This window comes from Nicotiana sylvestris, chromosome 9 (assembly GCF_000393655.2).
Source record: "Nicotiana sylvestris chromosome 9, ASM39365v2, whole genome shotgun sequence".
Classification (NCBI taxonomy): domain Eukaryota; kingdom Viridiplantae; phylum Streptophyta; class Magnoliopsida; order Solanales; family Solanaceae; genus Nicotiana; species Nicotiana sylvestris.
The window spans coordinates 102,959,490-102,984,778 of NC_091065.1; positions in this window are offsets into that span (position 1 = coordinate 102,959,490).

Genomic DNA, 25,289 nt, shown 5'->3' on the forward strand with positions numbered 1-25,289 from the left:
TAATTGGAAAAACTCCCTTGTACCCTCGCTGGTGCGGAAAAAGGAGGTGTGACAGCTCTGGCGACTCCGCTGGGGATTCTTTGACCCAGAACCACTGGTTCAGGGTTAAGAATTCGAGCTTAAAATAATTGTTATTATTTGGCTTTATTTATTATCTGATTTTTACATGTTTGAGCCTAATGTGCTAAATGCTGCTTTTACCGCTTTGATATTATTTGGACTGTATATAAACTGTGCCGAAACCCTTCTCTTCTTACCTCCGGGGAGAAGCTCGCCGGTCGAGACTCCCTATTCTGTTAGTGTCAATACCCGAAATAAGAAAGAGGACGGATAAGTTACGAAGCCGGACGGCCTTTTGGTTCCCGGTAAGTTGCCCCCTCCTCGACTCGAGTTGTCCGCTCGGGTACACTGTCTAGAACACTGACCCAGGTTTTTGAACATAGAATAACGTGACTTCATGCCGGATCCCTAGTAGGAACGTTTATTTGCATCATGTGCATTTGACTTAGGGGACTCAACATAGGGGTTGGGTCCGTCTAGGACAAGCAACCTGAAAATAATAGACAATCTTTCGGCATCCTATGTGCTACATGTTGTATTTAGTCAAGGGCGTATGGGTCATTTGGTCATTTCCAGCATGATGTTATTTTAATCAAAGCATGGGGAACATTTGTGGAATCCAAGAAGCCTTGGAATTCCCTATGTCCCCCACGCTTGCTTTTTGGGAAAGCACATGGGGAACATTTGTGGAATCCAAGAAGTCTTGGAATTCCCATATGTCCCCCACGCTTCATATGTTGGGAAAAGCGCATGGGGAGCATTTGCGGAATCCAAGAAGTCTTGGAAATCATTATGTCTCCCATGCCACATTTTGAAAGAAATAATAAATAATAAAAAAAAAAAAATAAAAAAAAAATTACAAATAAAACAAAGCATGAAAATTCAAAAAGATTTTGTATGTTGTCATCATTTTCCACATATAAGAAAATCGTGAAAAAAGGAGAAAATAACAACATAGAAGTCCGAGTAGAGTCGAAACTCTGCCGTAAATTTTGAAAATGAAAAAATGTCTTGTTAGTTTGTTTTATTAAAACAAAGGAAAAATAGAAAAAAAATCATCATTGTTCTGTCTTGTTTTAAAAAATATAGAAAAGAAAATAGTTTGTTTTGCCATAAAAATGAAAAAAAAAAAGGATTTTGTTTTAAAATGGGTTTTTATTTATTTATTTGTTTATGAAATGTCAAAATAAAAATAGAAATAAAAATAAAAAGAGTCCGGCGTTGAATGTGATTTTATTATTTGTTCCAAAAATAAGTATATATATAATCCAAAAAAAAAAATTTCAAAAGAAAGTTCAAAATTCAAAAGAAAAAATAAAAAAAAAACAAATCCGAAAATATTTTGATTCTTTTTCAAAATTGAAAAGCAAATTCAAAATTCAAAAAAAAAAAAACATTTTGAGAAGCATGTCTTTTATTAAAGGTGAAATTCCGAAAAATATTTTTTTTTTCTTTAGAAAAAAAAAAAAAACGAAAATTCAAAAAATATCTTAGAAGTCTTTCTTTTAAAAGAAAATCAATCAAAAAAAAATAATACTTCCTTGCTTCTTTTAAAGTAGATCCTTCGCAAATTCAAAAAAAAAAAGTTAGTTCATCTACTTATTCTTATTTGCCTACTTATTCTCATTCGCCCGAACTACGCGGGTTTGATTCTCACCGGATGTGAGATACGTAGGCAACCCTCATCGGGTCCAACCCCACCTTTTGCTAAGAAAGCCAAAAAAAAAACAACACAAATAATAATAATAATAACAAAAAATACATGTCAAATTTTAGTTTTTGTCATAAAGAAGTCGGGTGACGCTGTTTTATCAAGACATAGCCGAATGTTCCCGAAAGGGACGCCGGAAGGCTGACTTTGCATAAACAGCCACCTTTGGGTCATTTTAAGATTTGGTCCAGTTGACCCACACAGCCTTAAAAATCTTCGTCCCCGAGACGTTGACAGGCCGTGCTTGCAATATTGAGTTTTCTAATTTGAAAAACGACAAAAGAGTCATAAATAAGTCAGGTGATGCTGTTTTGTCATAAATAGCCGAATGTTCCCGAAAGGGACGCCGGAAGGCTGACTTTGCATAAATAGCCACCTTCGGGTCATGTTTAGAATTTTTGGTCCAAGTTGACCCACACAGCCTTATAAATCTTCGTCCCCGAGGCGCTGAAGGGCCGTGTTTACAACGCCAAGTCTTTTATTGTAATTTGAAAAAAAAATCAAAGAGTCAGCGGTCATGTGAATACCGTCTTTTGTCATAATAAGCCGAGCCAGCTTCGGCCGCATCTTAAACCGTTCTTGCCGAAATAGCCTTAGAGTATCTTTCAGTTGTCGAAAGGTTATTTTCGTAAAAGAATGGACGAGTTTGTAAAGTGTCGAAATAATCCTCCCCGGCCTCAAAATTCATGTGAAAATTGGAAGGGGCCACATTTGCAAAAAATAACCATTTGGTTAAAATTAGCAAACAGAGGAAGGAAGTTGCCATTTGTTTTGAAGTTTATAAATCTTTTGTCTAGAATATGCGGTTTGTTTAATTTTCAAGTTTGTGGGTAATCTTTAACTCCTTGAAACTCAGTTTATTTTAAATTTTTTTTTTAAAAAAAATATGTGTGTTTAGTATTGTTTATCTTTTATTGGTCCGAACTACGCAAGGTCTGATTCATGCGGGGTCATGATACGTAGGCAATCTCCATAAGATTCGACCGCCAGTAATACAGAGAAAGAAAATACAAATAGAATAAAATACAGGGGTCCCCAAAGTACTTCAAAGGGGCAAATAAGCAAGTCGGGATGACGCATGTTGTTTGAAGCAAAGCATGTTAGAAACGGTTAACTGCCTAGGGGCATTGCATCCTCGATGTGTTGTTATCAAATCTGTTACACTCTAAACGCTAACAAGTTTGTTGTTTTCCGAATCTCAAACAGTTAGTTGTTAAAGAATTCTGGCAACACACCCTTACCAAACTAGATCCAAAGGACCGATAACAACAAGCATGACTACTTCAGAGAATAGTACCGAGGAAGAAAGGCCGATGAGCCAGTTGTTAAAGGAAGCGATGGGAAAGATAGAAAGGATGGGACTAGAGATGAATGCAATGCAGCTAGCTCTAGCCAAAGCACAAAAGAGCCCTGAGCCATTGGGGCACATGCCGGAATACCCTCACTCCGGCCCTTCAACAAGCCTCCCAAATCCCCGTTACCATCAAGAAAGAAGCCCTCATGATTCCCAGGCTCCACCACCCCATCAACCTCTCCCCACACCCGATATTCCCACTTTTGTGGGACCCACATCAGCCCCCTTGCACAGAACGACCAGCGAGCCATTGTTTCAGGCTCACGATACGCAATACTATCCCCCTGAGCCTACATTCCATGCCCTCGAACCACATGCTCACAATCCACACTTGGAGGTACCTGCAGAGATCGAGAAGCCGGTTAAAGCCCCTGAACAGGATGAGGTGTTGAGAAAGTTCAAAAGCCTGGAGCAGTCCTTCAGGAACCTGCACGGATTGGGCAACCAGGTCAGCATGGCCTACAAAGATCTATGCCCTTTCCCGGATGTCCAACTCCCGGTTGGGTTCAAGATGCCTAAGTTTGATTTATATGAAGGGCACGGTGATCCCATGGCACATTTGCGGGGATTCTGTAGTAAAATGAGAGGGGCAGGCGGTAAAGATGAACTGCTGATAGCCTATTTTGGCCAAAGTCTGAGCGGATCGGCACTCGAATGGTATACCAAACAGGATTCCAGCAGATGGTACACCTGGGATGATCTGGCACAGGCTTTCGCGGGTCATTTTCAATACAATCTCGAGATAGTCCCTGACCGTCTCACATTGTTGAGGACCCGGAAAGAACCCGGGGAAAGTTTTCGCGAGTTTGGGTTCCGCTGGAGAGAACAAGCAGCCAGAGTCGATCCTCCCATGAGAGAGGGAGAGATGGTGGACTACTTCTTACAAACCTTGGAGCCAACTTACTTTGGTCATCTAGTGACGACAGTTGGTAAATCTTTCAATGAAGTAGTAAAAATGGGCGGTATGATCGAAGAGGGACTCAGGTCCAACAAAATCCTGAGCTATTCGGCAATTAAAGCAACCACTCAGGCCATCCAGAGTGGCACTGAGGGTGTACTGGGGAAGGAGAAGAAAGAAGATGTCACGACTGTTGAGTCTGGAGCCTGGTTCAGATCTAGAGGCCCGTCACCCTGCTATAGCCACCCACGACCCTACCACCAAAATTACCCCCGCACTCCATATAGCCCTCCACGACATTATTATTCACTGCCAGATCCCCATTTTTCCGTTCATCATGCACAAACCTATACCCACTCTCCAGCACACGCACAATGGCGTACGCCGGCTCCCCAAAATACATACCCACCTCCACCAAGCATATATCCACTTCCGAGGGCCTATAGAAATCCTCCAGGGTCAGGTTTCCGGGGGAATCAAGCTTTTAAGAATGAGAGAAAGCAGAAATATACTCCGCTGGGAGAATCCTATACTATTGTGTTCCACAAATTGAGGCAGTTAGGCCTATTGAATCCTATTGAGCCCAAATTACCAAATCCTCTTCCTGAAAATCTTGACCCTTCAGCAAGTTGTGAATATTGTTCGGGGGCTCCCGGACACGATACTGAGAGATGTTGGAAGTTGAAGAATGCCGTGCAAGAGCTCATCAACACAAATAGGATCGAGGTTCAGGTTCCAGAGCCGCCAAACATTAATGACGATCCGTGCCGGTGAAAATAAATGAAAATTGGACGGTCAACAATTGGACGGCTACTCCTCGTCCTATCCGAAGGGAGTCTTGGTAGTGGGCTCTGATTTTTCTTTCTTGTTTTGGATTATTGCAGAGTTGTAATCCAGTTTTGTTTTAGTGTGAAACTCTGTTATCCCGTATTTCTATAAAGCGAAAGCTTTTCTCTTCTTATTTTGTTTTAAGTCTGTTTTCTTCCTTTTCTCTTTCTAAACAAAGCTCTTTATACTGATTCCAATGACGTGGCATGCATAACGGATCTTCAACTTAGTCTAAAAATCAATCTGATTCCGAACTGATTATACAAAAGGTCAATCACGATGACGAATCGGGATACGATGATAATAAAGCCTTCAAAGAGACAAACAGAGAGTTAAGCTAGTTGGAAAAGAAATCCAAGCCCAACTTAAATGACGCATAAGACATCAATTTAGGGGATGCAGACGATATCAGGAAATTTAAAGAGGGACAGCAAGTGTTGAAACGGATCCTCCCACATCAGGCCAAAACAAAATGGCAAATTTGTCCCGAATTGGCAGTGGCCGTCTATTGTGACCAAGATGTTATCCAGTTGCACTTCATGTCAGACAGATGTCGAGGGAAGATGCATCGACATGGCTATTAATTGTTGTTTGTTTGTTTATACTTGGCATTTATCGGAGAATGAAATGACGGAGGCAATTTTTTCTTCTATCCAAACATTTTAACCTTTGCTTCCCCTTTTGAGCCTTATTTATTCTTTCATACCCCTCTTTTGAAATCAGTAATGAAAATAAGAAAAAAAAAAGAGAGAAGAAAATATAATGATAATAAAAACAAAAGAAAAGCCACAAAAAAAAAAGAAAAAAAAAGGAAAAAAAGGGAGTTGTGAACTACGTTTGACCTGATTCCTCAAAGAAGGATACGTAGGCGCCTCACGGCTCGGTCATAGTGTAACCAAAAAATAAGAATCCCCAAGCAAGAAACTGGGGCAGAAGTTATGTTTGTAATGTTGGGAAAGAAGTTCGATTCCAAGAGTTGTAATGGTTTTTACCCATCAGAATTATTTTGAACCCTTTTTGATGCCCTCTTTTTCTTTTAGCCATAAACAAAAAAAAACCCATGTTGATGTCCAAAAAGACCTCCCGATCAGAATTCGAGGAAAGCCAAGTTAAGCAAATAAAAGCAGAGAAAGTCGGCAACGAATTGATAACCTAAAGAATCCCCAGCAAAGAGTCATATTGGCACCATAAGGCGACGAGAATTGAGAGAAATGAGAGAGTCTCATCAGTGAAAACCCCTCGAAGGGCACTATGAGGCGACAAGGATATAAAGGGGGCTAGCAAGATAAGATCCGCATCCAATGGGCCGCATCCGGCGAAAGTTGGGCTTCTGCACATCCCCAACAAAGAGTCATGTCGGTAACACTCCAATCTCCAGCTTAGAAAATAAAATGAGAAGAGTCTTACCGGTGAAAACCTTCACAGGCACCATAAGGCGACGAGAATTGAGAGAAATGAGAGAGCCTCATCAGTGAAAACCCCTCGAAGGGCACTATGAGGCGACAAAGATATAAAGGGGGCTAGCAAGATAAGATCCGCATCCGGCGAAAGTTGGGCTTCTGCACATCCCCAGCAAAGTAAGGCCGTCGGAAAAATTGATCGATATGAATAGACTGAGTTGGTTAATCCAGAAATGCATGACATGATCATTGGGATTGATTGTACCATTCGGATAAGTTCTTTATTTTTCTTTCTCCAACATTTGTTCAGAAAGACTTTTTCTTTCATCTTTTTAAAGTCATCACTTTTTATTTTGGGTTTATAGTGTTTTTTTTCCAGTAGTTTGTTTTTTAGAAGGATTTTGTTTTTCAGAGCTTACTACTAATTGCCAAAATGCTGCGAAGCAAAAGGCGAACATGACATGCCAAAGATAATACAATGAAACAGAAAAGACATTTGTTGCAAGACCGAATGATGAGTTGGCCTAAATGTCAAGGGGGTATAGTGGAAAAGGGGTCGAGATGCAAGAGCATCCTTGGCCGATCATCGACCAAATTCCAAAAAGGTCGGACAATGTGGAGCAAGGAAAGAAGAGGAAAAACCACCCCCAACGAGAATGTGTTCACCAGCAGGGACATGATCCCCAACAGTAATATCATCCCCAATAAATAGTATCATCCCCAGCAAGTTCTGATAGTGTAATGGAACGCCGAAAAAAAAAAAAAAAAGAGAAAAAAGGGGAAAGCAACCATGTTTTTTTTTCTTTTAAAACTAACAAAATCTTTCTTTGATTTGAAGCAGGGAAAAGAAATGTTACAGATGGCGGAAGAACATGCCATAAAGAAGATCATCAAACCGGGGCAGAAAATTTTCTCATCGCGAAAATTTTCTAAAAAAAAAACAGGCGCCCACCTGAATAACGAGAGGAATACTTTTTTGTCTGTTCATTTCAGGCACCCACCTGTATAACAAGGGAATACATCTCATGTCTTTACCATCAGGCACCCACCTGTATAACAAGGGAATACATCTCATGTCTTTACCATCAGGCACCCACCTGTATAACAAGGGAATACATTCCATGCCTTTACCAATAGGAGACACACTTCCTAGGTCTAGTTTTGCCAATAGGAGACGCACTTCCTAAGTTTTACCCATAGGAGACGCATTTCCTCCTAAGTTTAGTTTTACCCAATCCTAAGTTGTTGTTGAAATTGGGAGCCCGCCCATAATAACAGAGGAATACATTCAGTCTTTTATTTTAAGTGTTGAAATTGGGAGCCCGCCCAGATAACAGAGGCATAAATTCAGTCCTTTTATTTTTTTCAAGTGTCGAAGTTGGGAGCCCGCCCAGATAATAGAGGCATACATTCAGTCTTTTATTTTAAGTGTTGAAATTGGGTTAATCCGCCCTCAAATAGGATCTGTTGGGTTAATCCGCCCTCAAATAGGATCTGTTGGGTTCATCCGCCCTCAAATAGGATATGTTGGGTTCATCCGCCCTCAAATAGGATATGTTGGTTTCAGTCTTTTTATTTTTAAGTGTCGAAGTTGGGAGCCCGCCCAGATAATAGAGGCATACATTCAGTCTTTTCATTTCAAGTGTTGAAATTGGGAGCCCGCCCATAATAACAGAGGAATACATTCAGTCTTTTAAGTGTTGAAATTGGGAGCCCGCCCAGATAACAGAGGCATAAATTCAGTCCTTTTATTTTTTTCAAGTGTCGAAGTTGGGAGCCCGCCCAGATAATAGAGACATACATTCAGTCTTTTATTTTAAGTGTTGAAATTGGGTTAATCCGCCCTCAAATAGGATCTGTTGGGTTAATCCGCCCTCAAATAGGATCTGTTGGGTTCATCCGCCCTCAAATAGGATCTGTTGGGTTCATCCGCCCTCAAATAGGATATGTTGGGTTCATCCGCCCTCAAATAGGATATGTTGGTTTCAGTCTTTTTATTTTTAAGTGTCGAAGTTGGGAGCCCGCCCAGATAATAGAGGCATACATTCAGTCTTTTCATTTCAAGTGTTGAAATTGGGAGCCCGCCCAGATAACAGAGGCATACATTCAGTCTTTTCATTTCAAGTGTTGAAATTGGGAGCCCGCCCATAATAACAGAGGAATACATTCAGTCTTTACTTTTCAAGTGTTGAAATTGGGAGCCCGCCCATAATAACAGAGGAATACATTCAGTCTTTACTTTTCAAGTGTTGAAATTGGGAGCCCGCCCATAATAACAGAGGAATACATTCAGTCTTTACTTTCAAGTGTTGAAATTGGGAGCCCGCCCATAATAACAGAGGAATACATTCAGTCTTTACTTTCAAGTGTTGAAATTGGGAGCCCGCCCATAATAACAGAGGAATACATTCAGTCTTTACTTTCAAGTGTTGAAATTGGGAGCCCGCCCATAATAACAGAGGAATACATTCAGTCTTTACTTTCAAGTGTTGAAATTGGGAGCCCGCCCATAATAACAGAGGAATACATTCAGTCTTTACTTTCAAGTGTTGAAATTGGGAGCCCGCCCATAATAACAGAGGAATACATTCAGTCTTTACTTTCAAGTGTTGAAATTGGGAGCCCGCCCATAATAACAGAGGAATACATTCAGTCTTTACTTTCAAGTGTTGAAATTGGGAGCCCGCCCAGATAACAGAAGCATACATTCCACGTCTTTACCCATAGGAGACGCACTTCCTAAGCAAGTTTCACCAGTAGGAGACGCACTTCCTAAGCAAGTTTCACCAGTAGGAGACGCACTTCCTAGGTTCAGTTTCACCAATGGGAGACGCACTTCCTAAGCAAGTTTTACCCAGTAGGAGACGCACTTCCTAAGAACAGTTTTTCCCAATAGGAGACGCACTTCCTAAGCAAGCTTCACCAGTAGGAGACGCACTTTCTAATTTGATTCATTTTAAGTTCGACCATAGGAGACACCATTACTAGTCCAGTTTTTTGAAGTTTACCCGTAGGAGACGCACTTCCTAGTCGAGATTTTATTCATAGGAGACGCACTTCCTAGTTCTAGTCACTGAAGTTTTCACCCTTAGGAGACGCACTTCCTAGTTTAGCTCATTCCGATTCAACCATAGAAGACACACTTTCTGGTTTGAGTCATTGAGGTTTTACTTTAGCAGACACATTTGCTAGCAAGAGTTTTGGTTTTACTCATAGGAGATGCACATCCTAGCCTTTAGTTCACTCTCATCATTGCATCAGTAGTGTAAGTGAGTTACAATTTTGCTAACGACTCACAAACCTTCCCAGTACAAACTGGGTTAGGAAATTTTGTTTGTTTTGTTTGTTTTGATTGTCAGGGACCCGCCTGTAGAACGGAGAACATTTTTCAAAATCAAGCAGTGACCCACTGGAAAGCAGAAGGACTACAACAGAAATCCCCAGCACTCAATCCAAGATAAAAGCAACAAGAAGCTCGCCCCAAGTATGCGAGTCAACAGTCTGAGAGGGTCAACAAAAGCTAGTCACAAAAAGAAAAAAAAGAGAGAGAAAAAAGAAAAAGAAAAAGAAAAATGAATGAATCCAAAGCACGGAAGTGGAGAACAGATGTGATCTGCTCAAGAACTAGCGCCTACATCTAGCAAGTATCAAGGTTAAGATCCAAAGTCTGTATGAAGCACCATTCAAGACTCAAGACCAAGTTTCAGAAGACTTAAGAGATAAGAATCCTTGTAACTAGTAGCTGATAGGCTTAAGGTTTTATAGTCATTTTAACTTTGAAAAAAATATAAAAATATTACCTCATATTTTATCTTAATATTTAAAACAAAAATTACAAAAAAAAATAAAAAAATATATAGTTTCATTAGTATTTTGTAGCTATTTTAAATCTTGAAAAAATATTCAAAAAGATATAGTTTTGTTTAAATACTAGTCTTATTTTTGGTAGTTATTTTGCTTACATAGGACTAGTTAAGCAACGTGTTCCTATTTCTCGGGTCCTGACAAAAGAATAATATTCGGGTTTAAACTACCCGGTTTTAGGCCTAATTTTCGGACCGAGCCCATAATTAACCGTGTCCAGGACACGTGGGGAACCCCACCACGCGTGGGGGACATATGCCTCAAACCCCACCACGCGTGGGGCTCATTTTCATGGGCAAAGCATTACAAAACACGGACCAACGAAAAGGGACGGGGGGACTTTTAAAAAATGGGAAAAAGGGGTACTGTTCCCTTTTCTTCTTCATAAAGAAGAAAGAAAGGAACAGAAGAGAGGGGGGACGGGAGAATTTTTAAAAAACAAGATACTACTGTTCTTCTTTGTGCGAAAAAAAAGAAAAACGAAAAAAAAACGGGGGATTTTTGATTTGAAAAAAAACAACTACTGTTCATCGTCTTCTTCTTCAACAAGAAGAAGAAGAAGCCCTAGCGTCAAAACCCACGAGACCCTCCTCATCGCAGCGTCAAAACACACAGACCTCCCCGTCACCTTCCCCATCGCCTACAACCCCGGCAGTCCCCGTCGCTGCTTCACTCGTCGTCCTCCTCGCACCACCATCTCGTCCTCCTACCAGCCTCCTCCATCACCCGAACGACGACCAGCTCCCCCATCGACTCCCTCACGTCGAAACACCATCTCCCTACTGTCCATAACCACCATAACCAACGACCAAACACCACCCCGTCACCTCCACCCATAACCACCATAACCAACGACCAAACACCACCCCATCGCAACCCAACAACACGACCAACGACAACAACCCATCCAGTCGAACCCCAGGCCTCCTCCTCACCCCAGTCACGAACAAGCAGTAACGCCATTAGCGTTAGTATGCCCAGCTACCGCCGTTTCTTCGTTATCGTCGCGCACACCGTCTGAGGTCGTCGTCGGGTTGTGCTCGTGGCTTCCGGTCTGATATCGTTGAGTTCGACATCGAGGTTCCGTCATTGGAGAGGTTTCCGATAGCTGTCGAGACAGTTTGGTTGTTGTTCTTGCTTCAAACAGGTGCATATACATTTCCAAACTTGTTATATTTGCTTAAATGGAATGAAATGATATGGATTTCCTATGTACTATTTGTGTATCGGACTTGTTGAATGTCTCTTCCTTTGTTTCGTTATTTTAAGTAGCTATTCCGCAATTTGTTTCTTCATATTAAGATTATTGTTATCTACATGCTTGTCTTAAGAGTTGTTTGTACGTATAGTAGTAATGTTAAAATCATAGGACTAATTTTAATCCCACTGAAAAATATTCGTTTCATCAAATAAGTTTAATCTACAACTCATGACCTCGCAAAAGTAGCAAAAAAAAAATGTAGTTATTTTAGCCTTGTTTTTTTCTTTCTAAAATAAATAAATAATAAAATAAAAAAAAAACGAGACTAGCTTCGCCAAAAAAAAAATATATATAAAAATGTACAGAGTGCAGAGCCTTCACAAAATATGTGTATTAAATTACTTAGATTCTGGGACGGGCCGTTTAGCAAATTTCGCGGCTCTACCAAAAAATAATAATGCGCTAGTTGTTTTAGGCGCGCCTTTAATAATGTTATCTCCCTAAACTCGGGTGCACATTTATGTGACCCAAATCCAAATCTCAACGGAGTCGAAATATGTCTCTAGTCACGGGCGCATTGATTGTGGCGTGGCCCGGGATGCATTTCCATGACGTTGCAAATTCTTTAAAAAAATAAGAATGAGATGAGCCTCGCCGAATAAAAAAATACAAACTGCGGGGCCCTCAGTAAATACTTGTTTAAAATTACTTAGCATTCAGGAGGGTCGATTAGCGAATTTCACGGCCTCCGCAAAATAATAACGCGATAGTCGCTTTAGGCGCGTCTTTAATAATTTAATTTTCCTAAACTCGGGTGTGCATTTCATGCGACCCAAATCCAAATCCTAAAACATCAAATAAAATATGTTTCGGATTGTGGGTGCATTTCATGTGACACAGTCCAAAGATATATTTTAAGCGATGTTCACATTCTTGTAAAAACAATAATAATAAAGCGGTTAAAAGTTAGAATTTGCATATAAGGTCATACTTGTATAAAATCAGATAATCAAGCCGAATATAACAGTTGAGCGACCGTGCTAGAACCACGGAACTCGGGAATGCCTAACACCTTCTCCCGGGTTAACATAATTCCTTATCTAGATTTCTGGTACGCAGACTGTAATATAGAGTCATTATTTTCCTCGATTCGGGATTAAAATTGGTGACTTAGGACACCCTAAATCTCCCAAGTGGCGACTCTGAAATAAATAAATAAATCCCGTTTTGATTGTCCTTTAATTGGAAAAACTCCCTTGTACCCTCGCTGGTGTCTGAAGATGTTGATGACTCTGTTGTAACTAATGAGAAGTCTGAATCATCACAATCAGCTACATTTGAATCCATAATGGCCTTTCCATTGTTATGTTTGGCCTTATTCTTCAACTTCGGACAGTCTTTCTTCCAGTGCCCTTTTTCTCGACAAAAGGCACATTCATCTTTGCTGGGTCTGGATCTTGACTTGGATCTTCCCTTCTTTGTCCTCGTTTGATTTTGAGGACGACCCCTCACAAACAGTGCTTCTCCTTCTCCGCCCTTCTGTTTTTCTCGCTTTCTTTGTTCATAGCTGTACAAAGCTGAACAAACTTCTCTGAGAGAAATTTCGTCATTTCCATGGAGTAGAGTAGTTTCAAGGTGCTCGTACTCATCAGGAAGTGACGCCAACAACATTAAGGCCAAGTCACCATCATCATAAGTTGTATCCATATTTTGCAAATCTGTGACCAACTTATTGAAACTGGTGATATGTTCATTCATCGTGGTACCAGGAACATAGGTGAAGTGAAACAGTCTCTTCTTCATGTACAATTTATTTTGACTATTTTTCTTCAAAAATTTATCCTCCAGTGCTTTCCATAATTTACTTGCAGAAGTTTCCTTTGTGTATGGATATTTCTGCTCTCTAGCAAGGTAGGATCGAATGGTACCGCAAGCAACACGGTTGATAATTCTCCAATCTTCTTCTCCAATAACATCTGGTCTTTTTTCTTCAATGGCAAGATCTAGCCCTTGTTGAAAAAGGACATCTAGAACCTCGCCTTGCCACATCCCAAAATGTCCTGATCCGTCAAAAATTTCTACCTCAAATTTCGCATTTGACACAATTCTTGTCATAAGCGAAGATGCCAATGATGATGTATTGTTGACACTTGATGTAGATTCTTCTTGTTTATTGTCTCCCATCTTTGACACAAATATTATTTAATAGCTGACGACACAAATCAAGATTATTTCCTTTTTGGTGTGGAAGATCAGACTAAACTGCAACCACAGAGCATACTCAGACAGAACCTTAACTCAGTTACCAAGATAAATCTTTTCTGATGTGGAAGATCAGACTATGATGGAATCACAGAGCATACTTAGACAGTACCTTGGCTCTGATACCAATTGTTGCGGAAGCCAAATGTATATAGTGTGTATGAGTCACAACTACTATACCAAAAATTATGACAACCACCAAATAATAAATAAGACAATAAAGCAACAATAAAAGGAACACCAAAATTTACGAGGTTCGGCCAATTTTGCCTACTTACTCGAACACAACCAATATTTTATTCCACTCCAAAAATACAAGTGAAATAATACTAAAGAGAGAAGATACAAATGCCTTAAGAAGATAAGAAGGCAAGTGAGAGGTGTGTCTAAATCCTAAACATTAGGTCTCCTTTTATAGGGAAAAATTCCCTACCAAATGGCTAAACCACCGACGTGGTATTACAGTCTATTATTTCAACCAATGTGGGACACTCTAACATACAAATTCACTGCCAGTCACCATCTCATGCCCTTACTTTAATCATAAACATTTGATAATAAACCAGCTCGCAAATCTGGAGTGTAGAAATGGAAATGGCTTATTCCTTTTTCAATAATCAGAAAGAGCAAGATTCATTTAGTTCTGAAGAGTGCTATAGGAACACCCGTAGAGATGCATCAAATTAAAATCTTCTAGCTTAATAACTCACTTTAGTACCTGAACTTTCCGTAGAAGATTGCGGGTCCGATGCAATTTTTCAATGTGTTCTCTCTTCTCAAAAAGCGAAGTATTAACCCCATCACTTCTAGATTGAACGGACATTATCTGCAAACAATTGAAAGACATCTAATACATTGCACACAATTCCTTTTCAGCTTTTACTTCCTGAGTCAAAAGTAAAACCAAATAAAGCAACTAATTCTTTGGACAACTAAAAGACAGGAAAGAAAGAAAATAAAACCTTTTCAAGCAGTTGTTGCATATTTGTTTCCATGCCAACAATATTGTTATTCATCCTGAAAAAGAAATCATTAAATAAGTTATGCGCCAACATGCCAAAAGAGAGTGCAAAAAAATTAAACCCTGTCAATCGTGATATCAACATCCGATCTGAGGCCAAGCATAACAATGCAAGACTGATGAAGCTACTTCATTTCTTCTCAATTATTCAGGAATCATGGCACGGCTGATAATGCCATAAAAATCTCGACGCACTAAGTTAGAATTCAGTTGCGATTGTACCCAAGTATCTGCCACTAACATGATGAAATAGCTCATATCTTAAAGCTACTTGAAAAGAAAAGGTTTACCTTTTAATAGTGTCTGTGGCACTTACAAACTTGTTGTAATTTTCATATGCCAACATCTGCAGGTCAGTATCAAGATTCTTAATCTCAGCAGCCATTTCAACATGCCTCTGAAGCAAACCTTCCAAATTGGACTTCTGCACCTATATATGCAGAAAAATCACGTTATCTAGTCAATCATCTTTTCAAAGACAATGGCATCATTAAGAGAATAGCTAACTCCAGGACAGAAAAAAGATTAGTGACAATCTCTCTGATAAAATAGAACATAAGCATTTCATATACGAAGCCAGAAGTCTTTCAGAAGAACACATTAAGTTAAGGAAAATAACCATGATCTCCACATAAAGTTTTATGTCATTTCTTTAAAGAGTTACAACAGTTTTGTTTCCAAACATATATGTTACACTCTCTTTCTTTTCTTTTCTTTTCCTTTTTTTTTTTTTGGTTTTGTTTGGATAAGGTTACATATATGCTACACTAAGATGCAGCTAGGTACATTGAAAGACGTCTTGCGAATCGTAATAAAGTGGACTTTACATGGGATCATAGTATGGTCGCACGGTAGTATAGGGAATTATACCATTGTGATTACACAAATATAATACAGACAATGAAGAAATGTGTCACCATAAAAAAAATATCTCTCATAACTCTCCCTCCATTAGAATGTATATATCACTCTTCCACTTTGGGATGTTCTTAGATATATATATCATCATTCTATATTAATAGGGGTAATAGTATATTCTTTTACTTTAATATTTTCGTCCATTACCACTAACATAATGCATACGTCAAACTACAATTTTAAACTCACTGACAATCAAACAATCATAAGAGTATTATGGGGGAAATAATACACTAAGTGTGAGAAGGATGAGATGCATACAAGAAGGTTCATGTATTGATCGGCGTCGAATGAGGTGGTGTTGATGGTATCCAATGTAGCGAATCTGGAAGTAGCTTTAGGCGACATTTAAGTAGAATTAGGATGATCAGGAGAATAGAAGCTTGATAACAGATCTCTCATTCTCTTTGCTTTATCGTCCAGCGGCACATCGTCTTCCCCCATTTTTTCTTTCAAACTTTTCTTCGTCTGACACTGAAAGTTTTTCTAACAGAATTCTTCGTCTGCTAACTCTAAATTCGACTGGGAAAATCCCTGTGAATTGATGCTAAATTTGATAATTGTGATTCGATTGCATGTTTTATTGCCTGTTTGGCCAAAGAAGCCAAAAGTGATTAGTAATTTTTTATTTTTCTAAAATATGCTTATTTTACATAGTTAGGTGTTTGTTAAGCTTGTACGGGGAAAAGTTTTTAAGTAATAGCTTAATGTGTTTTCAAAGGTAGAAAAAAGTAAATACTTTTAGGACCTTGACCTAGTACAAATTATTATTCTCCAATACTATCTTTTTTAAAAGCAGTTATGACAAAAGTTACTTTTAAGAATAAGTATATTTTGGAGCTTGCTAAGCAGGCTATTTAATACAGAGAAGGGTCTGAAATATTTCTCTACTATTAAAAATGGTTTAGAATTGTCTTCCGTTATACTATTGGGACAAAAAAATCCCTACCGTATTACTATTAAAATACATATACCCCTAACTTGACGAACTAGATACGTGGCACCCATCCAAAGCTGTTGGTCCATCTAGTCTTAAATTAAAAGCGACCCGCCCCATTATCCGGTACCCATAACCCAGCTCACTAGTTAGAACTCGGTAAAAACTTACCCGCACCGGGTGTATACACCTAATTTAGTTATGTTAACCATAAACAACAAATTAAAGTTTATTAGGAGTCCTATCTTTAAATAATAAATTTTTTAAAGATGGAGTAAATCTAATAAGGCACATTTCTATCTTTTCTAATAAGGCATACTTAGGGGTGCCGGCACATTTCTATCTTTTATTTCCCTCAATTTTTCTTCTAACATTGGTTTCATTCTTCATCGCTGATTTAACAAGAAGTTGAAATTTACTTTTTCAATGATGCAATTGCAAAATTAATGTATAATATTATGCGAAAACACAATTGAGAATATTTCGTGGGAGGCAAGTTTTGCAAGTACGCATATGTTACTTTTTGCTTAGGAGTAAGCAAAACTAAATTACAAATATAACTTGAATAAATGTGGAGTTATCTTTATGTTTTCATTGAATATATGAAAGTACCAGGAAAGAAATATAGTCTGCCTCCTCTCCTTTTTTTTTCCTTATCAATAAATCCTAATAAACCTCATCTTTGTTTTGTCGTATAAGCTATGGAACAATTTTTGAATAAATGAACATCTAGCTAAAAAACTTGAGTTTTCTCCAGTTGGTTTCTTGTGTTTTCGGTAACTTGCCGCTGGTTCAAGTTGACATTTGTTGCCTTACCCTTAGAAGAGCGTGAAGAAGAGGGAGGCACATCTTCCTGAGGGACAGAGATGGAAGTCTTCGCCATTCTTGTTAAAAAAATTTCAGAGGAGAGAAAAAATTATAATCAGAGGAAGAACACAATATAGAAGTAAGAAACTCTTTCAAATGCTTAATGATGCAGTGGAAATAAAGGGCGAAGGAAGGAGTATTTATAGAGGCCAATCATGTACATTGGAGTCGGCCGAACGGTAGCCAACCGCTGCAATCAATTCAAAGGCTCTTCAAAGGCTGTATGGGTGCGACCTTTAAACACTCTTTTGTCACGTCAATCACTTTATATAATGCAACTGACGTCGTGATGAATGTATCGAAGAGGCAAGAATTCAAGATCGTTTCTTATCATTTTCACTATAAGAAACGCGGGGACTATACGGCTAAAATCGGAGATTCCGATTTTATGGTCGACATGACATTCAATATCCTAGGAGGCTCGAGGTACAACTCGAGATCTGACCCCGAGGATTCCCTATGCTCGATCTTGGGGCAACACAAATCGACTATTGCTGTCATGGACAAGTGGAAAATTCCCAAGGCGCGTGATCAAAGCTGACAACGCCTGCAAGAATAGTGCAAGTCCGTACCGGACCTTTAAGTAGCTGTAGCAACTACTTTCCTTTGTAATAATTATACATGTACCATGTTTGGATTTCCCCTTTTATATAAAGGGGACCCTTGTCATTTATTGCACACACGATATTCAACATAAGAACAAGAATATTCTCTGCTCTCTAACTCAAACACTCTCTATTGTCTTTCCTTTGATTCATTGCTTACATTTATTGTGTTTCATTGATTGTTCATCATTTATTACTAATCATTGATCATAAAGAGCCCTCATCAAAGCTCTCAGAACCGTTAATCCTTCATCGACTATCCATAGTCTAACGCTTTAGCTCGACCTCGAGGCCCAGTATAGGCTAGCTCGAGACTCCGTTTCTCGGCTACTCGGTTCAAATAGCATTCTATCTTCAAGCTCTTACCTTATTTTCTAGTCCCACGCTTATCATCTATTGCCTAACAACTAGCATAAAAATAAATCACGTATTTTAAAACCACAAAATCAAAACTAATTGTAATTATCATTTTCGAGGTAAACAACATTAACATAAGGAACATAACAAAGAATAGAAAAATTATTAAGTATTTTTATACTATTATATTTAAAATTATGTGAAATATATATGGTAGTTAACTATGGTTATATACTAAGAATTGTGGTAAATTAAAATGACATGTGTCATTTATTTGTAGGATAGGTGTAAACACCTGGTGCGGTAAGTATTTACCGTTGGAACTCTACCGCTCTCTTCATTTCCCATTTTCAACATTTGCAAAACGGAAAATTCTATAGTAAAAATCAGGATGGAAAGCAGTGAAGAAGAAGATGATTTCCCCTGTATTGAAAGTGTGACCCCTCAATCAAAGATCGGCTCCCTTTATCAATCTAAGGTTGAAAAAAAATACTCTCTCTATGTGCCTTTTTTCTACTTTCTTTTTTATTTCCATTTTCGTTAATTACTGAGAAAAAGGAGTGATAACAAATTAAATAGCTCTTATTGTGAGGTTCTTTTTTCTTACATTTCGATCAATATTTTGAATCAAGTTTGTAACTTTTCATCTGAGTGTTCGTAATTTTTGGAGTTCTAATTCAAATTTGTTGGTGGGTTTTCATTATTTCAAGTGCTAGAGATGAAAAATTGGTGCTTTGATGAAACTTGCAAGTGTGTATTCTTTTCTTGAAGGTTATATATTTTCTTAGTTAAATTTTTTATTTTTGAAGTGTTATTTTACTTTATGAAATTCTTTTTCAGTTTGATTTCCTGGGGGTGTCCATATTTCATGTAAAAACCTAATTTTGCTTATGGATGAGGAACTGAACCTTTATTTTTGGGAGTTTAAACTATCTATCTATCTATATTATTATTATAAAAGCACGAATTATTTATGCTAAATGTTGAATGACTAAAATATTCTTAAAATATTGATCGATTTTTATGTTCTTAAATATTTGTATAATTTAAAAATATAATGTAAATCACCTACGGCTAGAATTTTATTCCGATTTAAATTATACATACGCCGAGCAAAAAAGGAAAACGTGGGAAGGTGAAATTAATTTTATATTTTTCTTAGTGTTTCAAATTGCAGTCACTAACTTTTGTTATATCTTGTTAGTCATGCTAAATGTTGAATGACTAAAATATCATTAAAATATTGATCGACTTTTATGCCCTTAAATATTTGTATAATTTAAGGATATAATTATAAATCACCTTCGGCTAGAATTCTATTCCGATTTAAATTATACATACGCCGAGCAAAAAAGGAAAACGTGGGAAGGTGAAATTAATTTTATATTTTTCTTAGTGTTTCAAATTGCAGTCATTAACTTTTGTTGTATTTTGTCAGTCTTTTTTTAGATTATGTATTCCACAAGTTTCATGTTGATAAATCACCGGAGTATCCGGTGACTACTTTTGCTTACCATTAAAACGACTCGAAGTCCCCCAAAAAAGTCTCACTGCTTGTGTATTAATGTTAGACTCAAATATAATAGTATTTTCTTGTAAGTATAGCAGGTTCATATATTTAAGATTACCAGTTTAATTTAGTTTACAGAAGAAGAATTAACCGCTATATGTATATGGTGGATTTGAGAATAAAATGATAGATTTTAAAAGGTATTTTTTTTAAAAAAAAGATAATTATTTGTTGATAAAATTATCATATTTAGAACTTTTCCTAATTTGAAAACTTTGAATTCAATTCATATTTTATATTTGAAAACTTTTGAGTAACTTTTAATTATGGGTAAATTGTCGCATGGATTAAAAAGCAAAAGTGAAACTTTATTGAATTTAAGAGTCTTTCCTTGTAATAAAGACTGCGTTAAAAGTAATACATAAATATATTTTATCTGCTATAGAAACTTTTGGCTAAAGAATCCTTAAATGAAAGGGAAAGACGCCTCAGTTAGAAAAGGAATGGTCTACATTTTACCATAAATTTATAATAGTACAAAAAAAAAATCACGTCCTACAACCATGATGGTTTTTTGTTAATCTTTTTTTTAATTCATGTCGTAAGTAGATATTTGGGGATATATAAAGAATTAAAATCCAAGTAACAAATATTCTCACACTATCTATTAAGATTCAAGTTATGTTGGTTAATTATTTTATCGTTCTCTTTTTAGTTAAGGCCCCACGTGCGAGACACGCGAAATAGGGGAGAAATTCAAAAATAGCCAGATTTACAACTGATCGTTCAAAAATAGCACAGTTTTAAAAGTAATCGAAATTTAGCCACTTTTCATGTAAAGATAAATCTGAGCAAAAACACTGTTCAAAGCCCGAAAAATACGCCAGTATATTATACTGGAGTTCCAGCATAAGTATGCTTGAACTCCAGCATATTATTTGGAGTTCCAGGATAAGTATGCTGGAACTCCAGCATAATATGATGGAGTTGCAGCATAAGTACACTAGAACTCCAGCATAATATGCTGGAGTTCCAACAAGTATAATTGTCCAGTATAATATACTGGACAACTATACTTGCTGGAGTCAGCAAAGTATACCGGTCCAACATAATATGCTGGAGTTCATATACAGGTGCACCGAACTCCAGTATATTATGCTGGACCGGTTTCTGTTGCAGCAAAATAGTGGCTATTTTTCATTGACTTTGTAAATGCTGGCTATTTTTGAATGACCAGTCCGAAAACTGGCTATACCGTGCTATTTTTACGTGAAATAGAGACTAGTTAAATTAAAAGAGGGATGGGTTATGGGTACTGGCTAATGGGCGGGTCGCTTTTAATTCAAGACGAGATGGACCAACAGCTTTGGATGGGGCATGCCACGCGTGCACTCCGTCAAGTTAGGGGTATATTTGTTTCAATAGTATGACGGTAGGGGCTCTTTTGAGCCAATAGTATAACAGAGGACAATTCTAAATAATTTTTAATAGTAGAGGGATATATCAGACCATTTTCCGTATTTAATACTATATAGAAACTAAAAATTTGAAGTTGTAAAGTTTTAATATTCTTATTTTGGTTTTGAACTTTGAAATAAAACATTGTTCCTTTTTCAAAAAATTTGACAAGAAACGCATGAAATAATTTTTTAATTGTTCCTTGTGACCACGTTTATTTTGAGAGTTGTTATTTAATTTAGTTTTCGTTAGTTAAAGAAAAAGAAACTTAAAATGAGTTTTTTGTGGTTTCCTTTAATTTGATTTTTACATTTAAAAAAATTCAACTCTTACCAAATTGTTTGTTAAACATATAAATCAAATCAAAGTAAACATAAAACATATTTACTTGTTTCAATTTTTTTAGGTTACACATATTTATTTATTTATTGTCTATTCTGTTTTTCAAGTACAGTCAACTCTCTCTATAACGGCATCGTTTATTCCGGTATTTTTTTGGCTCTTATGGTGAATGGCTGTATACACCTATAACATCATTTGACGTTTAAATACTTTTTGGCTGTTATAGATAAAAATTATCCAAAATTGATTATTTTTCCTTCTTAAATGTTACATATAAAAGATAACAAAAATATTCAAATTTAAAATCTCAAAAGATGCAATATTTCACTAGTTAAATATTGAAGAAAGCTAATACATTATTAATAAATTCATAACTAAATGTATAAAGATTTGAACTCTAATGCAGAAATTTTAAAGCTACCTAGAAAAATAAATTATTTCAAGATTGATGAAAGAAATTTGTAATATAGCTTGTTTCGTAGATTTAATTCTCTTAGTAGCGATATAACGTTTGAATTGGCGAAGATTCGTGTTAAAATTTTCAATAAAAAGGTATCCAATAGCTTTTCTTGAAGACAGTCTAAGAGCTTAACAGTTAAATTTTCTACCTAAATATTTTTTGAAAATTTGTCCAATAAAAAAGATATCATGTGTAAATCTTCAACTCTTATATCTTATGCAAGATAGAAATTTTGTTTAATGGAAAAAATTGTGTGCATATTTTTTTAGAATCAATATTAGTAATCTTAAAGGTTCTATATGGTTGTTATAGAGGGGTAGTTTTACAAAGAGCGTTCTGCTATAAATATGGTTGTTGCTGTTATATGTAAAAAGCTATTATAGAGTGGTAAAATATAACTTAAAAATCGGTTCTGAGGAAAACTTGACTTTTATAGTTAATGGCTATTATATAAGAGTACTGTTATGGAGAGGTCTAGTTGTACCTGTTTACCTCGAAAATACTAGTAACAATTAAATTTGATGGTGGTTTTAAAGATACGTGATTTAGTTTAATACCAATTAATAATCAAGAAATATGAAGTCTAGATGAAGAAAATAAGTAAGATCAAATCAGTAGATAGGTCAGTCTTGACCTCGAGCCTGGTGACCTCGATACGGACTAGAACAATAAAGCAAGAATAATAAAGCTAAAGGACAATTCTGATGAATAATGAACGAAAAAGTAAGATAGTATATTCTTTGCCAATGATTCGATGATGTTTACAAATGATTGGGGTCCCCTTTATATAGAAGGGGAGCCCTAAATAAGGTGCATTTCCATTTACAGTAAAGAATCTTATTGAGGCAGCTGTATCACCACCAAGTACGGATTTGTACTAATTCGTACAAATCAATTCCAAAATTTATGCCATGATCTTTGGGACGTGGCGAGAATCTTGTCCTTCTGTAACAAACTCACAACAACACTATCTCGGAGTCGGCATACTTGGCTCTGAGGTTCCTCGAACTCTTAGGTCTTCAAGCTTCTTATTCTGCCTTTGAGCCTGAGCTTGGTCTTTATCGAACTTTTGCCCTCGGTGCGATGTCTCGAGCCTACTAAATCGGGGGCACCTGATTTCACCGTATACAGATAGCCCCCGCATTTCTTAGAGTAAAATGATAAGAAACGATTTGATTCTCAACCCTTCGATGCCTCGATCATGATGTCAATCTCTTGACGTCAGCGATTAAAGTGATTGAAAGGCTGAGTCTGCATAGTTTCCTAAGGCCATCAATTGGAGGAGATTGACAGTCGGCTATTTGGCTTCCCAAACATGCTTAAGCGGCCTCTATAAATAGGCCAACTTCACAATTTTGCAAACTTTACTTCTCAAATCACCCTTAAAATTTCACTAGCTTCTTCAATTTCTCTGAGTTCACTCTTCTCTCAATTTGTTCTTACTTTAGCCTCAACATTTTCTCTTCTCTTGGATTTCTAAACCATAATGGCTAAAACATCTAAAACTGTTCCCCAAAAAGAAAAAGCCTCTTTGTCGTAGCGGCCGACCAGAAGTAGAACGGTGGCGCCACCTCGTATAGAGGAATGCTTTCCCCTATCGTGCGAAATAACATCCGATTTCAAGATTGATAAACCTGCGTCAACACCAGGCCTATGTGAGCCCATGTCTCGATACATCTGCTTGATAACCGAAAGTGAGCTCGAGCAGGTGAAAAAATACTGCTACTAGGATAACAAAGACGTGGTGGTCCCTTCCCCTGAAGAGGACATTACCACTCATAAGGCAGGGTACTTAAGCGTGTATACCTACCGATTCACGCTGGGTCCAGCAAATCCTGCAGATCCATCTCTAGGTCCTATAGATCCAGTTATTCTTGATTTTTACCAACAATACCAGGTGACGCTTGGCCAGATCTATCCTTTATTCTGGCACATCGTCAATCTGATCAGATACTTCTCGAGCCAAGTCGAGGGGATGATTTTTACCCTCGACCATCTGATTAGGATATATAGCCCTCGTCTTTATCGAGGTGGCCTGATAAATTTGCAATGCCGATCCACAAAATCTCTCTTCTCCAGCATCGATGCGGGACCGAGGATGGATGAGCTAGTTTGTCCGAATCAGGACCTCCGACCTGATTCCTGCTGAGAGGATGCCATTCCCCGAGGAATGGAACATGAAACGTAAGTACATGTTCATCGATAGTGATTTTATATTTCGCCTTTCTTACTCTTTCTCGACCTAATCCTTTTCCGATGGTGTAGCTGTTGCTTGGTTTCTCGGTGCGGTCCCAGACCTTAAGGGTTAGGTCTGAAAACTGGCCTCTACTTCTTCATACACGGAGCGCAACTGGTGTGACTTGGCCAAAGGTCGACGGGAGGCTAAAAACCATGGTGAGTCTCCTTGTTTGCATACTTACGTTTCTTAGTGGAATAGTTACTTTATCTTTATGCAGGCCTCAGAGATGCTGTTGCTATGTGGCCGCCCCCGCCCGGTGAAGAAGAGATCCTAAAACCTTCCAAAGAAAAGAAAAGAAAGAGGGGGTCGCCTGCAAATTCCTTGAAGCCAAAGAAAAGCAAGACTCGAAAGCCTAAGGCCGACACTGTGGTCCTGTCTCCGAAAATGGCACGACGCCTTCGGAATGAAGATGATGACTGCCTGTTGGTAGTTTAAAAAAGAGGAAGCACTGACGCTTCGAAGACTGCCGAACCGATGGTGGCTGATACGGTTCATTGTAGAACTGAAGAAATCTTTGAGGGGAGTTCGAGCAAAGTCTCCGAGCCATCAGATGGAAAAATTGTGCCTCGTCCTGGGGGACACTTGGTGGGTGAGCTCGAAGAGACTAATTCCGAGGCCCTTCAGAGAGAGGACAATATCCCAAGTGAATCACTTAGGGTAATCAATGTGGATGATTTGCCGCAAGGCCCGGTGTTCTCCGTGGGGCAATTCCGAGATGCCCAGGACATGAGGACTCCTGATATGGGAACGACCCATGAAGGGAGTGATATTTTTTGGGATTACCTCGCGGGGATCGAAGATGGCCCCAAACATGACGCCTCGTTTATTTTTAAAGAGGCCGAAAAGCCTCTCAAACAAGTATGTTTTGTCTTCATAACTATTCTTCGAATTTAACTTTCACCTTTCTAAGCCTAATTCCTTTTCTTTGTGAGAAGGTCGTATCACTTCACCAACAAACATTTGCCAAATCTAGGGCTGAGCTTGCCCGATGCGAAGC